The sequence below is a fragment of the Cryptomeria japonica genome, chromosome 5 (assembly GCF_030272615.1).
Source record: "Cryptomeria japonica chromosome 5, Sugi_1.0, whole genome shotgun sequence".
Classification (NCBI taxonomy): domain Eukaryota; kingdom Viridiplantae; phylum Streptophyta; class Pinopsida; order Cupressales; family Cupressaceae; genus Cryptomeria; species Cryptomeria japonica.
Window position 1 is genome coordinate 399,347,811 of NC_081409.1, and position 20,298 is coordinate 399,368,108.

The following is a 20,298-nucleotide window of genomic DNA, read 5'->3' on the forward strand; positions in this document are numbered from 1 at the left end:
GTACAATCGAATGTGCAAACAAACAATGCACAACAACACCAATACCGCATTTGACAACAAGTTGCAGCGCCCTCTGCACCCTTACAAGTTAATGCAAACTTGTAACCACCACAATGGATTGGACAAACAACACAGCAAGTCAACGCAAGTGCCATACCCCATCTTAAGGAGAAACAACAAAAACCACCCAAACAAAGTCTTTTGCAAATGATGGGATTTACACCGCGACAACAACAATTGGCACAAAGTCAGCAAATTACGATTCGTCAGCATCAACAACAACATGTGCCTCAATATGTGCCAAGACAAACAAGCTATCATACTTCACAACCGCAATTGATGCCTATGCAATATCAACCTATGCTACAAACGATGACTCCACCACAAGAAGCATAGCAACAAGGTCAATATCAAGCCATGGCACAACCACAACAACAAGAGGTGTACCAAGAACATTATATGTCAGAGACACCAAAGACGGAAATTTTAGAGCATCAACAACCGATCGGAAACATGATGTATCGACAAAGAGTACCCACCAGGATTAATGATGGACCTCCAAAATCTGACACAATTGCGCAATAGCTTGAGAAGTTGCAACGACAAGTCAATGCATTGGAAACCAAAGGAACAAAGAAGCTGTACACAGATCAAGATTTATGTCCTAATCCATTTGACAAGAGCTTATACATGACTCCCTTCCCTAAGCATTTTGAGGCAGCTAATTTTGAGAAATATAAAGGGAATGGTAATCCAAAAGATCACATTCGAGCATTTTTCGTAGCATGTATTGAAGTGAGTTATGAGGAAACATATTTAATGCGCTTATTTGCATGAAGTCTCATGGGACAAGCCATGAATTGGTATTCGCATCTGCCAGGAAAGATAAAGACTTGGTCGGAATTGGCTCAAAAGTTTATATCTCACTTCGCATTCAACATAGACAGTGACGTGACCATGTCAGATTTATGCAACACCAAGCAAAAGCAAGGTGAACCATTAGTGACTTTCTTACAATGATGGCGAAGCTTGTATAGTCGTTCTTCCCTAGATATACCTGAAGAACAACAAGTGAATTTATTTAACCAAAATTTGGTCCCAGAAATGATGTATGAACTAAAATTGAAAAGTCCCAGTACTATTGAGAAACTCATTAAGAAAGGGATGAACATTGAAACCACTCTTGTAGCCAAGGGAATCATTAAGCTCAATAAAGACAGTGACAACACAAACAATTCAGGAGACAGAAATAGATTTTGGTACAAAAACAAGAATGTCACTAATGATGGAGTTGTTGATGCAAGAATGGTGAATGCAAATCAACCCCCATTCACAATCAAGAAATTGAGTGTTCCTAATATGTCAACTATGGAACAAAATCAAACACCAGTGAGAAATGTTAATCAACAGCCGCAATACCAACAGCATACTCAACAATACACTCAACAATATAATCAACAACAAGGCCAGCAACGCAAACCTTTCCGATCAAGGGATGGACCTCCTCGATAGTTTACGCCATTGGGAGAGCCTATTGAGTGAGTAATGAAATAATTAATACAAGCAAAATTTATCAAGTTACCAGATATCAAGGCAGAACCAGTGGTAAAGCCGCATTGGTGGAATGATAATGCATATTGTGAGTACCATCGGTCAAAAGGACATAAAACCATGTCATGTTTTCAATTGAAACATATGATTCAAGACTTGTTAGATCAAGGAGTAATTGAGGTAGATCCGCCCAACGTGACCTCTAACACTAATCATACAATTTTCAAAACTCCTTTGCTTGATCATGACAAGGGTAAAGCATCTTCTTCAAACTCTACCCAAACAGCAAATTATGCAAATACGGGTTATAAGAATGTCATCAATTGTTTTCGAGCATCAAATGAGTATGTTTCCACCCTAAGAATAAAGGGACAAGATCCTTCTTGCGCAGTCACCACTCATCGATCCAAAATAGTCCTGAAAGGAGCTCCTGCAGTTCCTCCCAAATCAACTCCTGTGAGTCAGTATAATCTCCTAGATCATCTAGGAAAGACACCTGCACAAATATCAATCCTTGAGTTGTTGAAAATGTCCCCCATACATCGTGCAGTCCTAGATAAAGCTTTAATTGAGTCCACTGTCCCTACAGACATTGATGTTGACCAGTTTCAAGCCCGAATTGGACATCTAGCTGTTTCCCAAAATGTTGCATTTTCTGATAATGATATTTCACCTGATAAGCTCCCTCATAATGATCCTTTACATCTTGAAGTCTTTGTCCATAATTGCAAAATCCGACGAGTCTTGATAGATGGCGGAGCGGGTCTTAATATTTGTACCTTGAGCGTGGTCATTGGCCTTGGTTATACAGAAAATGACATTGATGCTTCCAGAAGAATAACAATCAAATCATATGATGATGCTAAGCGCCCATCTAAAGGGATAATTACATTACCTATCAGAGTCGGTCCAGTGACTGAAAACACTTTCTTGCAGGTCTTAGACCTCGATCTCCATTACAATATGATTCTTGGCCATCCATGGATCCACGCAATGAAAGCAGTTCCATCCACCTATCATCAATGTTTAAAATATCCTTACAATGGAACTGAGATAACAATTCCAGGAGATCCTAATCCATTTCAATTTTGTGCTACTCTAAAGGATTCCCCTCAGCAGCAAGTCCCAGTCAATAGAGAGGCCCACTCACATAGTTATGTGGATCCTAATGAATTGTTAGATGTTGTCAAAGGAAAATTGAAGATACAGGACCAAGCATGCAGAGAGTATTCAATGGATCAAACATTTCTCATTGGGAATTTACCAATATCTCCAAAATCATATGGCAAACCACATTTGTTGCAAAAGGAACCTAAGGTAGTTATTCAATATTAGCCCCCCACTACATTTACAAGATGGGGTGAACTTGACAAAGAAACTTTAGATCATGATGTCATAGATTGGCTTTATAAGGATCCAACTGAGACCCCACCTGTCAGGTTGCCAGTGGAATGGTACGGCAAAGGATTTACTATGTTGTAGAAGAAAGGATATGATGGCTGCAATGGCTTAGGTCCGGACAAGAATGGAAGCCTAGAACCTGTTATACCCAAGATGCGACCTCCCACTTTAGGTTTAGGTTTTGTACCATTGCAAATTGGATCCTCATCTACCAAAGTGACCATGTGTGGAAAGGGGGGTGACTCTGATGATGAAACAACACCTGAGGATACCCAACCCAAAACTGATTCCAATGAATGGGAGTGGAGTTCTTTTTCTTCTAGCTCCTATGCCCTTGACAATGTTTTCCTTGACCCTAATGATTTGCCTATGGAAGACAAACATGAAATAACTCCCCTTCCCAATACATGTCCTAATGCTTGGATAGAGTCATTCTGGGACCCAAGCTCCGAATCAGATACAAGCAATTCAGACAGTGATACCACGGATGTTTACATCTTTACCATCTCAGTCCTCTCTCTCCTTAAAACCGATGATGACATGCCCCTCGTCTATCCCCAGCTTATCCAACATGACCAACAAGAACCACTCACATTGGATTGTTTTCAAAATGATGAAGCAATTGCAAAATTCCTTGGACTACGAGAAGGCATACCACAAGGTGATCATAAGGTAGGATTTGCTATTGATCTGGATTCCACAGCATATTTTGGGGAGTCAACTCCATCTTCTAGTCATCAAAATGAAAAAACAAAAGAAAAAGTAAAAAATCAAAAGAATAGGTCTTTGAGTGAAAACCGTAAGGCACTCTCTGATCATGAAAAAGTAAAAATAAAAGACATACCTGCGGGTGAAAACCTCTCTAAGGTGACCAAAGGTGGAAGAGTGGACATACCCCTATCAAGTTAGGATAAATCAACATTGCTTGTGGAAATGACCGAAGAGATAAATTTGGGTACACCTGACAACCCTAAGGTCATTCATTTCGCTGCTTCTTTATCAAAATAGGAAAAGATAGATTTTGTCAATTTCTTTCTTGAGAAGAAGATCAGCTTTGCATGGTCCTATGCAGATATGCCTAGCCTTGATCCAGAATTAGTCCTTCATCACTTGCCATTAAAAGCAGATGCCAAGCCTGTCAAACAGAAACTTAGAAAGATGCATCCCCAGGTGGCTCTCTTGGTCAAGGTAGAACTAAAAAAATTACTAGATGTGGGCTTTATCAGACACATTGATTATGCAGACTAGATTTCAAATTTGGTACCAGTTAGCAAAGTAACTGGGGGCATCAGAATCTGTACAGATTTTAGGGATCTCAATAAAGCATGCCCTAAAGATGACTTTCCACTGCCAAATATAGACATCATAGTTGACATGACTGCTGGATATGAGATGCTCTCATTGATGGATGGTTTCTTCGGCTATAACCAAATTCGCATTGCTCCTGAAGATCAACATAAGACTGCATTCACATGTGCTTGTGGTACTTACTGTTGGAATGTGATGCCCTTTGGTCTTAAAAATGCTGGCGCAACATATCAAAGAGCTATGACGACAATTTTACATGATTTTATGCATACTTTGATGGAGGATTATGTTAATGACTTATTATGCAAATCCATCACTAGAGATAGTCATCTAGCCATCCTGGGCCCAATCTTTGACCGAATGGAAACTTACAAGCTTAGACTCAATCCAAAGAAGTGTGTCTTTGGTGTCATAGCCGGCAAATTACTAGGGTACATTGTTTCTCACCAAGGCATCGAAGTCGACCCAACCAAGGTTAAAGCAATAATGGATATGCCTCCTCCTTCAAATCTCTGTCAACTAAGAAGTCTGCAAGGAAAGCTACAGTCAATCCGCTGATTTATAGCTCAATTAGCAGACAAATGTCATCCTTTCCAGCATTTATTACATAAAGGAGTCACTTTTAAATGGACTGAGCAATGTCAATCAGCATTTCAAGCTCTCAAGGACTATTTGCTGTCGTTGCCTATTCTAATGCCTCCTATAGAAGGAAAGCCATTTATATTGTATATTTCTGCAACTGAAACGGCACTAGGAGTTCTCTTGGCCCAACAAGATGAGAACAGCAAAGAGCGAGCTATTTATTATATCAGTCGAACACTAGTAGGCTATGAGCTGAATTATTCAACTATTGAACGGGCATGCTTAGCAGTGGTATTTGCAACACAGAAATTCCAACACAATATGTTAAATCATCAAACATTGCTGGTTGCAAAAATTGATCCCTTGAAATACTTGCTTAGCAGAGCAGCTTTGACAGGTCGCCTAGCAAAGTGGGTTATGATCCTCAGTGAATTTGATATTGAATACATGGAGTGAAAGGCAATAAAAGGACAAGTCATAGCGGATCAACTTGCAGAGGCTCCTATTTATGATGATCATCCCATGTTGACAGATTTTCCGGATGAATCAGTCTTTGCTCTCACGTCTTCTAATGAATGGAAGTTATATTTTGATGGATCCCAAACCAAGTTCGGGTCCGGAGCAGGTATATTGTTTGTCACCCCTCAAGGTGATGCTATTCCCAAATACTACAGAATAACTTTCCATTGTACCAATAACATTGCAGAATATGAAGCTCTGGTCACAGGACTCCAAGTAGCGGTCCACTGGAACATCACACATTTACAAGTCTATGGAGATTCTCAGTTAGTCATCCGACAAGTGAATGATGACTACGAAACAAAAGATGAAAAGCTTATTCCCTACAAGCATATGGTAGATTTCTTCAAGACAAAATTCACGGTTATCCATTTCAGTCAACTTCCAAGAATGCAAAACAAGTCGACAGATGCGATGGCTACGATTGCTTCCATGTTAAATATGCCCCACAATATGGACAAATTTGAATTTTTGGTCGAATAGTTGCTTGTCCCTTCTTTTGACATTCTGACAGCAGATGTGATGTGTGTTCTTGTTGGTCCTAACTCCCCATGGTACAATGATGTATATCAATATTTGAAATCCCAAACTTTACCACCTAACCTTTCCACTAACCAACGTCGAGCCTTCATCCGATAGACAGCCAAATATGTCATCATTGTCGATACCCTTTACCATCGTTCCTTTGACCATACCCTCCTCAGGTGTTTGGATTCTAATGAAGCACAAACGGCTTTACACGAGGTTCATGATGGTATATGTGGGGACCATTTCAATGGTCTGAGCTTAGCCAAAAAGTTGATTCATGCTGGGTATTATTGGCCCACTCTGGAAAAGGATGTTCATGATTTTGTTAAGAAGTGCTACAAATGTCAGATCCATGGAAATTACATTCATGCACCAGCCCAAGAGCTTCACTATGTCATATCTCCGTGGCCCTTTTCTCAATGGGGATTGGATCTTATTGGCAAGATTCACCCGACATCTGCAAATGGACACAAGTTTATCATTACAGCCACAGAGTATTTTACAAAATGGATCGAGGCTATCCCCATGACTTATATCACTGGTGTGCAAATTTCAAAATTCCTATTGAATTATATCATATGCAGATATGGGGTTCCCCTTGCCATAGTCACAGATAATGGTCATCCCTTCAAGAATAAAGATGTCAAGGAACTCTGTGAAAAGTTTAATATCCAACACCGTTTCTCCAGTCCATACTATCCACAGGGCAATGGTCAAGCCGAAGCATCAAATAAAACCATTATCAAGATCCTAAAAAAGGTTGTCAATGACACTGGTCAAGATTGGCATGTACAATTGAATCCAGCACTATGGGCTTATCGTACTTCTATCCGCACACCTACTGGCGCAACACCTTATTCCTTGGTGTATGGTGCGGAAGCCATTTTACCCTTGGAAGTGGAGATTCCTTCTTTGTGTGTTTCCTTGCAACATCTGATTGATGATGAGATGCACAGAGTCTCTCGATTGCATCAGCTTGAGATGTAAGATGAGAAACGTCAGACAAACCTGACACTTTTGCAAGCATATCAAAACCGTCTCCATCGCTCTTATAATAAGAAGGTCAAAGGGCGACACTTCGAAGTGGGAGATCTGGTTTTAAAGGCAAACCCCAAGAATGCACAATCTACTGACATCATCAAAGGCAAGTTTGAACCTAATTGGGTTGGGCCTTTCATAGTGACTGCAGCCTATGGCTCGGGGGCATATCAGCTTGCCACCCCAGAAGGTGAACCTTTGTCCGATCCTGTAAATAGCATGCACCTTCGCAAGTACTGGGCATAATTTTCTATCAGCACTTCTTCAAGTATGATCCTGAAAAAATACAAAAAAAATATAAAAATCAAAAAGCTCAAAAAAATAAAAGTAAAAGTGAAAAAAGTAAAAAACAAAGGAAAAAAAAAAGAAGTAAAGAAAAATGATTCGCCCTCTAGTGAAAACCTGGCAAACAAGCACTTTGGGCAAGTACCTTGGTGAAAACCTGGCAAACAGGTGCCTGTGTAAAAATGATCATTGCTCTGTCATCTATCATGACCTCTAGCTATGCTTTCTCTCTAAAGATTTATTGTGTCTATCCTTGTCCTGGCCCAATGTTCTGTTTCAGGCCTGTGATTGGTCAACATCATTGTCTTGCATACTCCGTTTCTTGTGCATATGTTTTAGTCCTGGCCTCTATATATGTCTTTCAGATGTGCATTGGGTGTGTTCCCCTTGTCCTGATCAATCACTGGAACTTTTGAATTTAAAATGTCCTGAAATAATCCAAAACAATTGAAAAATGTCCTGAAATAATCAAGAAAAATTGAAAAATATCCTGAAATAATGCAAAAAATTTGAAAAATGTCTTGAAATAATCCAAAAAAATTGAATAATGTCCTGAAAAAAATCATAAAAAATTTGAAAAAAGTCCTGAAAACATCCCTAAACATCAAATAAAGTCCTAAAAAAAAAAGTGAACACAAAAAAATTGTAAAAAACTCGAAAAGAAAAAAACAAAAAAATATCCCCTTTGTGCATAAGACAGATCGCTAAGCATACCTCCAACGACACACAATCACACATTATGCTTTAATGAAATCACGCATTCACAGATGAACTTTTTCAATCAAACCAGACATTCAAACTGATTAAAATTGTCATATCAATCAATCAACATCAATATCACTCATCCTTGGCACACTAGCATGGGTCTTATACAGGGTGTGGTATACTCGAAACCAGATTGTGTCCTGTCTTAGACGGGGTACCGCATTCCCTGGAACCAGACAGCATGATCATTCTTGTTTTTCACTTTTGACAATGACAATCAAATTGTTTGTTTGACTTGTTGGAATTAGCGAGTCTTATCATTTACTGATTTATCTTCGATCATGTTCCTATGTTGCTCGATGATGTCACTGAGTGATTTAGAGTGACTGGGATGGTTCATGGTCCCTTTCTTTTTTGTTGTGATTGATGTTTGTGGAATGTTTGTTACAAACTGGGGCAACTATATCATTGGGTGTATGTGATAAGTACGTTCACTTTGTGAACGCCACACATACCTCGACCCTTGATGTATGCACCCTAGGATGCTTCACTCATTCCTTATGTGCAATGTGTCTGTCTTTTGCAAAAGGGGTTGTGTTCCAGCTCTGGCCTTCAATGCCATGATGCTCTACATCCGCTTTGCTACATTAAATAAAGGTTCTCACCTACTTATGTGCATTTGTGAAAGCAAGTTTTCCTTCATCTCTAACTGTCCTCTGTCTAATTTCTTCTTACTAACATTTCTTCCATCAGTCTTGGCAGTCCGTTCGAACCTATCATCTTCTGTCATTCTTATCGATCAATTGGCCTCTTTTCTGGATGTTTCCGGCCAATTCCTCGAGGGGGCATGCATATGTCATTGTTATTGTCTGGGGCATTTTCATTATTGTTCTTTGAAACAACGCTTAAAATCGCATTGTCTCAAAGAGGGGAAAAATGTAGACATCTAAAAATGGTCAACGCTTATGGAGTCGTACTTTTAACATTTGTGCATTGCCATATTTTAGGGTTTTTGCATCGCATTAACATTTCTCCTATGTCACGCACTTGGTTTTTATCATTTGCGAGCATCGAGTCCTTCTTCTGCATTCTTCATTTTTCTCGCTTTCGAATTTGGTCTTGTCGATAACAATCTCCAGTCATGATTTTGATTGATCCTCGTCCTTGTCAATCTCGTCAATTTTGCGATCGATTTGTCATCGATCGTCGTCTTTCTCAATCATGTCAATTTGGATCAATTTGTCATTGTTCCTTGTTAATTGGCACATTTATCAATCAAATCATTTATCAATTCAAAATCATGATCGAATCGACATCAAATCAATCTTACATCAAGACCTAATTGTCGTCCTTGCATTTCTAATTTATCTTCTAGGGTTTCATGATTTATTCATTTAACCTTGTTTGTCATTTTCTCTCCATTTTTCTCTTTGGGATAGATGATTTATTTATTTATCCTAGGTTTTCTTGTCACAATTAAATGTTTATTTAATTGGCTAATTAATTCCTCCTATTTTTGTAAATTAATTAATGAATGAGAAATTATTAATTATTTTACCTAATTTTTCATCAGTTTCCTAAATTCCAAGTCATCATTTCTAACCTAATTTTCTAATTGTTTCCAATGTCTATTTCTATTTCAAAATTTTGTCATAAATTCTTGCATAGCAATTTTTCATAAATTGTCATAAATTGTCATAAATCCTTACATAACAATTTGTCATACACTTGTCATAATTTTGCTATTCCTAATTTGAATTTCCATTCGAATCACTTTCATGCTAATCTGATCTTTTCTCCAATTTGTCTATAAATTGGATGAATTTCTTCAATCAAAGTCCTTGGTCAAATCAATCACGCTTCTAGTACCCTTATGCTGCCATCTCGTCTTGTCTACTTGCTTTCACATCATGCTTATGCACTAGTAGGTGAGATCCACAAACAAAGCTATTTGAAGGAGAAAGAAGGACAATGGAGCCACATGAAGAAGACATCTGCATTTGGTTTGCTTAGTTTTCAATCTTGAATGTCTTGTTTTCATGTTTTCATTGAATGTAATTAGGATTGATCACTGCAATTGAGTTTTCGTGATTGAACTAGGCTAATGTTAACATTGCTTTGATGATTTCCAGATTCCTATCTACAAACACAACACAAAAGAAGAGGTAATTTTCAAAGAGAAAGGAAGAGGAAGAAGAAGGTTCACAAAATTCCTCTAAGGAGAAGAGATTATTCATAAAAAAAATGCACCGTTTCAAGAAAGGAATAGGTCCCATCTAAGGAACAAATATGTGCTCACATGAATGATAATTCTATGCAAGAAAGAACATCAATTTATGAATAATGCAATCACAAATAAAATAGTAAAACCTTAGATGGAGGAGAGAAAGAGGGGAAATCATGTTGCTACCCCAAGATATTTGAAATTGAAGAAGCACCACCTCTAATGACAAATAGCCCCTAATTAAGTTCACTACTTATTTCATACGGTGAGGAGAAACATGAGGGTGAAAGGAGTGCTAAGGAACTACCTTTTCACCTAGAAAGAGAGCAAGTTCTGTTGAAAGACATATATGAGCACGATCGTATTATTCTTGAACAAATTACTTAAATGTTTTACACTTTCCAAGAGAATGAGAATACCAATTATGAAAAAGACAATGTGAATAATCTTTCTTATGCTTATAATTGTAATTAGGTCTAATGAAAGGAAAAGCAATATTCTTATCATACTTCAATCTCCAAAAGATTCTAGCTGCTAATCTTTCTTGATCATTAATAGAAGTAGGTATATTCTTTTGAGATTGAGGATAAGTGTTGTTATTAGAAGAATAAGGATTGTCATCCATGATTTTAACTTTACCACTATCGATAAGTTCTTTTATTAAATTTTGAAAATCAGGACAATCGTTAGCATGATGATCGTGAGTTTGATGAAATGAACAAAAAGGAGCTTTTGAAGAAGAAACACTTTTATAGGCACAAATGGTTTGTTGTCTTGCAAGATGATTTTTTAAGTCTTGAATCCTAAATAGTTCATCCATTGGAGATTTATTATCATTTCCTAGGCCTTATGTAGTTATTTGTGTAGGAGGGTTTATAGGAACTCGAATTCCTTGTTCAAAATTTCCAAGTCCTCGTCCTCTAAAACCTTGTTTTGGTATTATGCTAAATCCACTCCTATAATAATGCTTTAATTGATAAGGTGGGGCAACATTATAATAAATTTCTTTGAAGTTCATGGTGTAAGGATGTTTAGAAGGAATGAAAGGATTAGTAGATGAAGAAGGAATATCTTGTAGAGGAGGATTTTCCTTTATTTCATCATGCATATCTTCTTTGGTAGACTGGGAAGGAAGATCCTTATCATCTAAGGCCTCATATTTACTTAATGTTATATGGGGAGAGAGATCATGAATGAAATGCATGACATAATCTTCTCTTCAAATGTTTTGATGTTTAAGATAGGTTGTAGGAGAATGAGGATCTAGAGAGATGGAAACACCAATATTTTGACCTTGCCCCCTTTGCGCAATGGTATGTGTATGAGATTAAGATGGGGCCATGTTACTCTTCAATTCTTTCTCTCTATTAGATACATCATTGATAGGAGTATTATCTCTTTCTTCATTCACATTAGACACCCTAGGAAAGGTACAAGTATTAGGTTTCTCATTGTCATCTCTAGAATTATGAACTACAAAAGCTTTTAGGTGATCTACGTATGAAATGCATTTTCCCAAAAACATCACCATAACACAACATACATAATAATGAAAGCTTTGAGATCTAATTTATGAAAATGAATCATATCGGAAATCCGAAGAATGCAATATGTCCAAGTGCTATGAATGAAAATAAGTAATGTTGAAGTGAAATAAACCATTATCCAACACGTGATTATAATAAATGTATGTAAAAATCAATGTAATCATATGTGAAATAGAAAATAAATCAAATTCATTAATTGCCATGATGAATATTGAAATTTAAATCCAAGAAAATGAATTGAAATAAATTAGGATTTTATAAATAAAACCACTTAATTTATGTAAAATGATGAGATCCAAATTTAATTGATTTTTTTTTAAGATTTAAATTTTTTAAAATGTGACATGAAATTTGAAAATGAGAATTTGAAAGTTGAGATTTGGAAATTGGAATTTGCAAAATAATTGAATAACACAAAATTTTAGAAAAAATGATTATTCAATTTTTGAAAAATTATGCAACCTCCTCGGAAATTTAAATTTATAATTAGGGCTTTAAAAATAACCTCTTAGTTTAAATTTAAACTTACCCACTAGAAGATTTGAATTTACCCAATAAAAATTTTAATTTGAAATTTGGGCTTTGTTAAATAACCTCTTAATTTAAAAATTTAAATTTAAAGTTATCCACAAGAAAATTAAATTTAAAATTAGGGCCTTGTAAAAAGAACCTCTTAATTTAAAAATTTAAATTTAGATCTAGGAAATTGAAAATTTGGGAAATGCACAAAGATTAATTTAAATTTTAAAAATTAGGGTTTGTTTAATTAACAACTTAATTTTAAAATTTAAATTTGAAATTGAAATTTGATCCAAGGCTTAAATATTCAATTTGAATTTAAATTAGCAACCAAATTTGAAGAGGGAAATTCAAAATTTAAACAACCCACAAGCTCAATTTTTAAAAAATTAAAAATTAGGGTTTTCCAAATTAACCACTTAATTTTAAAAATTAATTGTGAAATATGTCTTGTAGATGAAATTTTAAATTATGAAATTGAAAAAGTGCTCAGATCTGAAATAATTAATCCAAATTAAACAATTCACAAGCTCAATTCCGAAATTAAAAATTAGGGTTTTAATGAAATTAACCTCTAAATTTTCTAAAATTTGCAAGGAAATCAAACTTGTAAATGAAAGCTTGAATTTTAAATTGCATAAACAATCAGATCTGGGACTATGGTCCTTCATGTTTCCTCACATGGCATGGCATTTATGGAAAGAATGTAGTAATCGTATCTTCAGGAATATCCATCTCCCTCCCGATATTGTCTTCAAGAAAATATCTAGAGCCATCTCTGATAATCTCTCGACTGTTAGCTTCAATGTTCTCTATCATAGTGGAATCCTTAAGGAGTATGAAGCCAATGTTGTCAAGGATTGAGATTTTGGTCATCATATGGTAACACCTAAGGTCAACCCTAAGGACAACAAAAGTTGGAACTTTCTACCCCAAGGATGGGTGAAAATCAATTTCGATAGTGCGGCTAGAGGGAACCCTAGTCAAGCTAGTTGTGGAGGGGTGGTACGGGATCACTATGGCAACTTCATTTCTGCTATTACTCTCCCTCTCTTGGTAAACAGACTAATAATATTGCAGAAGCTATAGGAGCTTATCACAGTTTAAAACTTGCTAAATAGAACAACTTTAAGCTTGTTTGGATCGAGGGGGACTCAAAGAATATTATCAACTACCTTAAGGGCAAATCTACTCTGGCTTGGAATGTTGATATTTGGATTAAAAATGCTAAAGATATTATTAAAACCTTTGATAGATGCATTATTTTCCATGCATATAGACAAGCCAATGTGGCAACCGACTTCCTTGCCAATAGGGGAGTGACGTGTAAAGCCCAACTTAATTCGACCCGTGGTGACAGGCTGGACTCAGAAATTTCTATGCATTTGTTCCATGAGAGAAGTTAGGGGAGTAAATTTAATGATAACTTGTGCAATAATGACTTTGACTATTTCTAGAATTACTGATACCTTCCTTTTTGAGATAGGTGGCCAGAGAGGACATGAGAATCAATGTGAACTTATTTCGCATGCTTTGTGGGCGATTTTAAAATTTTTCTAGAGTCTTACCTTAACTCTGAAAAATTCTTTGCAGAGAGTGTAACAGAAAGCAAGATAAAATGGGTGGTGCAAAAAAACGAATTGAGCCACCTAGTTGTGTGCAGTTGAAGAATGAAAAGAAGCTATGGAAGATTTTGGAGAAAGGGGGGTTTACTCCCTACATTGAGAGGCTAGAAGGGCGAAATCAAGATGTCACGAACTATTTTTCTCAAAACTGGAAGGATGGAACGATTGTTCTCCATGGTCCAAAAGTCTAGGTTGATAAAGCCCTTTTTGCACAAGTCATTAAGTTATCTATGGAGGGTATGAAGTATTACAGAGACAAAGTGTATATGGAGCAAGCTATGTAGAATTTCCCCAAGAAGGAGGCGGAGTGGGCCAAAATTGTTAAAAAGACGGCCAGCTACTATGGCATTGCAATAATCAAGTCTTTCTGGCAGAAGCTTCTCAAGGTAATTATGAATTACCTTACTTTGGATGGTCATTATACCAGGGTGTATGGTCACCACTTTGTTATTTTGAATCATTTATGCCATGGTGTGAGGATGTCTTTCCCTTTCTATCTCATGTCAGCTCTTAGGGCTAATTTTAGTGACCACCACAAAAACCCTTCCAAGTTGCCCATCTTGCACAAAGGCCTATTGGTCCTTATTGATGCCCATTTCTGTTCTCTTCCTCCCCCTAATGATTATATCCACATTGTTTATGAGAATGATGAGGCTAGTGCGGGCAACTCTGATAATGAAGCCTCTGGGTCTAGGTCTGAAGAGATTTCCCCTCCCCTGGAAAAAGCTAAAATTGAAACACCTTCGAGTTCAAAACCTAAGGTGAGGAAGGGTATCAAAGGGAAAAAGAACATTGTTATTGTAATGGTGGGAAAATGATGAGTGATAGATCAAGAGGAAAACTAACCCTTTCCCTCAAAGAGAGATGAGAGTTTCACTATTGATTATCCTTCAAGCACTTTTTACCATTACATTAGGAAGATAAGGGATAATTCACTAGATGCAATCTCCGCACAAAGATGATATATTGAATTCTAAATGAATTAAGAATGTTAAGTTGATCCCCTTATTCCTTTGTTTGATTTGGAAAGGAAATTGATTGAATTATGTAGTGCAAAAGTGACAAAGAATCGATTATAACTTGAGATATGAATATGGGATGAAGTTGTGCACCTACATTTGGTAGTAAAATGTGAAGACAAAGTCACCCTGCAAATTTGATGAAAAGTTGCCTAGACCGTGGTGGGAATGTACACAGTCCTCCGAAAAATCCACGAAACGAAAAGGGTTTTCTCGCCTCTGCAAATGAAGCCTGAATCTGAAAGTACATTTGTGCGCCTCCAACCTACACACAGAAAAGAGAGGGAAATGTGTTGGGATTGGGGCTCTGCCTTTAGGTCAAACCCTAGTTTTGGAATTAACCAAGTAATGAAAGAAAGTACTTGCAAGTGCAAGTAGATGTAAATGAAAGACTAAATTGTAAATCACCTCAAGGGAGGTTGTAGTAGCAGTGCTGATAGAAATTTTTGTGTGGAATTGTATGTTGGAATCAATCTCCTCTTCAATGGTTGAATCCTTGATTTGAATGCACGACCTAGCCTAGAAGGGAGACTTGAGAATGCTCAATGCTGGAAAGAATGCTTGAATGCTTGAATGCTCTTGAATTCTTGATCGCTTATGAATTTTCCACTCATCCAATATATGCAAATGAGAGAGATAATTCCCCCTTAAATACATGTTTGAAGGATTTGAATTTCATCACAGGACAACATCAAGGAGATTTCTTGCTCACTGCACAACCCACAATGCATGCTCTAGAAAGGTCCTACCCCAAAATAGGGTAGGGATAGGGGTGGCACGCCCCTGTCCTAGGAAGAAAAGGGCACCACACCCCTATCCAAGGGGGGACAGGGGTGACAGGCCCCTATCCTACCCCTTTCTCTAGGGCAGAGTGCAGACAGAGTGATGCGGAGGCCAAGGAAGAAGTAGTTTTCGCAAGCTGAGCACTCTCTGGTCTCGGATCGGGCTAGAGGATTCAAGTTTGCATGTGTGAGAACCCTAATGCAGTCGTAAATTTCTAGTGTCGATATTTTATGACACTGCATTTAGCCCCCACTTTAGCAGGATTATAAGTGTATGCCAATATTGTCAGTAAAGTACAAGGAAACAAGATTGAAAGACTTTCACAACATCAAGAAAGAAAGATGTGCCAAGCCCCCAGTGGACTTAGGATCTTACCACTTTGATTGACAAATTAAAAGGGAAGATCAAGAAGGGGAGAACCATGACTACAAGTAACAAAGTTCCCTTCACTATGAGTTATGAAAGCAAGGATACAAAAGATTACAAATCAAAGCAAAGTTCACCAAGTAATTCTAAGTATCACAAGAAGGAAAGTATGAGAGAAGTGTATGCTCCACATTAAAGTGATTGCACATGCCTTATCAGGAGTGATTGCTTTAAGGTAGGATACACTCAAAAGAAGGAGAAGATACGGAGCACATTATCACAATGATTTATCCCCCAATCGAGGTATAAACCCAAGGATAATGAACACAAAACATGAGGTAGTGTCGCTTTCCTCAGGGTCAATATGTTGTATGTATATGCATATAATAATCTTCATTCCCCAAAGAAGGACACTACCTTAGAAGAAAGGGAAGAGAGGATGTCATTTCATTCAACATGAAAGAGACCAAGAAAATATCTCAATGCTTTGCATCGTCCCCAAGTAGACATTAAGGGAACAATAGAAGAACAGAGATACATATAGAAGAATGGTCACAAAAGAGAAAGAAAGGAGAGGGAGAAATATCTGCAGTGCCAATATTTCTAAAGTAGCATGACATATACCTCCCGATATTGCTGATCACTATTTTGAGAAGGCGAGCTACATGCCAAAGGATCGATATCGAGCATAGCAGATGGATCTATCACAAGATCCAAACAAGGACTATGCCCATGTTGTAAGTCACTTTGTTTGATTCGAGGAGCTAGTATTAGGGTTTGTGAAAACTCATCCGATAAATGTTTGTCCACACCAATATATTCATGCTCACTATCAGAAGCATTAGGAGTTGTATTTCCATTATGAATAACATTTTCACCCATTTCTTCATCAAAGTTTAAAGCAAGAGGAGCAAGAATATGAATAGGAATAAAACCATCAAATGTTTTATGAAACTTATGATTTGGAGATGTTGATTGAACATATTTCTTAGGAGAAAAGGGAATCATGTCAACTGTTGGAGTCTAAGGAGATTTAATATTTTGAGGGAGAGCTACATGAGCTTAAACACGACATCTTCGTCGGCGTTCTCTCGTACAACAATTCTATCGAGTCTTAGTGGAAGGCTGAGAAGGAGGAGGAACATTCGAAGAAGTAAGAATGGTGTTCCCCTTTATAGTGGCAAGTTTAGGTTGAATTCTTTTTGGTTGAACAATAGGAGAGGCAGGCCTCTTCTCTCGATAAGAAGAAGGAGGTGGATTTGCACCATAGAAAGGAGGAATATTAGGTGTAGGAAGGAGACCAAGTCCATCATGAGGGGGAGGCGTAGGTCTAACCTTAGGAGGAATCTTGTGGTTCTCCTTAAGAGACGGTAAAGTCACTTCCATAGGAGTAGGTGGACAATTTTCCTTAGGAGGAAGATTAGTTCCATCCGAGAGGGGAAGAACCTCATCTAGAAGAATAATAGGAATGTCAAGTGTTGGCGATCTAGGTTGACTTAAGGATAAGATCATATCATTCTTCCATTTTTTATAAGATTGAAAAACAGCATCGGTCCTTGATGGAAGAGATTGAAATTGTTTAGGCCAAAAGAGATCAATAGGAACATCGGGGCTTCTTTCGGATGGACAAAATAAGCTATGGGTTACAGTGATGATTTCTCCATTGTGAGGAAATTTAATACACTTGTGGATTGGAGAAGCAATAGCCTTCATGGAAGATAGCCAAGGATAGCCCAATTTCACATGGAAATGCTCAGAGGAAGGTATGATAACAAATTCAACATCCATGGATTTAGCATGAACCTCAGCAGGAAGGGTGATAGAACCAATGGTAGGACAAGAGAAGCCATCAAATAACTTCACCACTACATTAGAAGCCTCATATATTTATTGGCTTATGCAATTGTAAAGAGAAAAGATACTCTTCAGTTATGACATTAACCATGCAAGAGCGATCAATCAGGGCACCACGATAAGGGATATTCTTAACCTTTGTAGCTATGTATAAAGGGACATTAGGTGCTCTAACGGTCTCACTAGGGTCAAATGTAATACAAGGATCCTTAGGTGAATCTTATGTTTCTACCATATTAACCAAATTTGGAGCCATACATATGAGTACTATTTCAGAAGAGAGAGATTTAGGCACAATCTCAATAACTTTAGAGGTATGAGATGGCAAGGGATCAGTGAAAATCTTAATGTTTTGATTAGGAGGAGAAACTGATTTATTCCCTTTATCATTCACACCTGCCACAGATATAGTATTATTATCAATCAAGTCTTGAACCTTATGCTTAAATGCAAAATATTTATCAATATCATGACCAGGTTGACGGTGAGATTGACAAAAGGATTTGTTATCAAAATAAGGAGATGCAAGTTTGGAAGGATCAACTTGTTTTATAGGAGGAACTTTGATAACATTTCTATGCAATAATTGAGACATAATACTATGCAAAGATTCATTCAAAGGAGTAAACTGTCTTTCTCTTTGGAAAAATTTAGAAATAGGAGGCACACCTGTTGTAGCATTCACATGGTTGTTGTTGATTAGGTCATTGAACTTGATGAATCTTTTTGTTGGTTTCAACTTTGCAAACGGTTGTTGAACACTATCCCCCTTATCACTCGGAGCCAGAGGAGTGGATTGCTCCATTTGACTCACAGCCAGTTTATAATTGTGGAGTGTTGTGCACAACTACGGAAAGGAAGTAAACTCAAACAAAATAAGCTTTTCCCTTATATCTTTTTGTAAATTAGAAATGAAAATTCTTTGAATATCATTATCAGGCACATGAAAAGAAATTTGAGCACACAAATGCTTATATCTACCAATGAAATCAGTCACTTTTTCTTTAACACCTTGTTTACAATGCATTAAATTAGTCAAAGTGATTTTAGGACCAATGTTGTTTTGAAATTGTTGGATGAAAGCAGTTGCTAGTTTTTTAGAGGAAGTGATAGAATAAGAAGGCAAAGAGCAATACCATTGTAAGGCCTTATCTCTTAGTGTTCTTGTAAACAATTTTGCAAGCAATCGTTGATCATAAGTAAAATCAGTACACAAGGTTTGAAATGTTTTGACATGCGTAAGAGGTTCACATTTTTCATTATAGAGTTCCAATTGAGGGATCTCAACATGTTTAGGTGGCATGGCTTTAACAATATCAAGAGAAAGTGGGCTCGCAACATCAAAGGTGGGTATACTAAACTTGGATTGACTCATGGAAGCAATTTGTTGTTGTAAGGAAGACACAATTTGGGCAAGATTGTTGATTGTCATTTTAGTGGAAGAATTCATGTTAGACATAGGTGATTGAGAAGGTGGTGTGATGTTGTTGAAAGAAGGCATGGACTAAGAATAAGGTGGTGGGACACTATGATAAGTAGGCAATGGTGATGGTTGGGTAGGAAAAGGGACACTTAAAGGAGGAATAAAGTTGTTGAAGGAATTGCCCCCTTGTGTCACACTAATTGGTTGAGGAATAGTAGGAATACTCATGGAAGACATAGGTAACAATGGAGGATTAAATGAAGAAGAGGGATTGCCCCCATGACCTATGGTTGTAGGAATGACATTTTGAGTTGAAGTAGCCATTGTATTAGATGTGAAAGTAGGAATACTAGTCATAGGATTGGTCAAAGGAATAGAGGAATTAACTTGTGTTGAAGGTTGTGAGTAACCTAGGGTTTCAAAACAACTCTTGATGAGCATGACATTAGAATCAACAATATGTGCAATGCCACACAATATATCAATTCTATTCTTATCACTTTGAAGCATGCGCTTAAGACCTTCAATTAATGGAAGAGATTCACTATTAGGGTATTCTTGGGACATCCATTGTTGAAAGCTATCAAATTGATTGTCTAATGTAGAAAGTTGATCTAAAGAAACCCTAGTTAAAGCTTCTTCTTCATCATGAGATCCATCAATGGGCACATGATTAGGATGGGAAGAATTAGCATGATCCTCATTAAAGAAGTCACCCAAATTAGGCTTCATCTCCTCAGTAATTAAACCTTGGGATGCCTTAATTCTAATGCTTCATCTAACGAGGATAGGATAGGTAGGATTGATAGTGGTAAAACTCATGCACTAGAGGGAGAATTTGAATTTTGAATTGTAGGACAAAACTTTGCAAAAATTGAGTAATGCAAAATTTAAGAAAATAATGATTACACAATTTGAACTTTGTTGGATGAAGGGAATGACACAATTTCCAAAAATGAAAGGAAATTGGAATTTTAAAATTAGGGCCAAGGAAATACCACTTAATTTTAAAATTAGAATT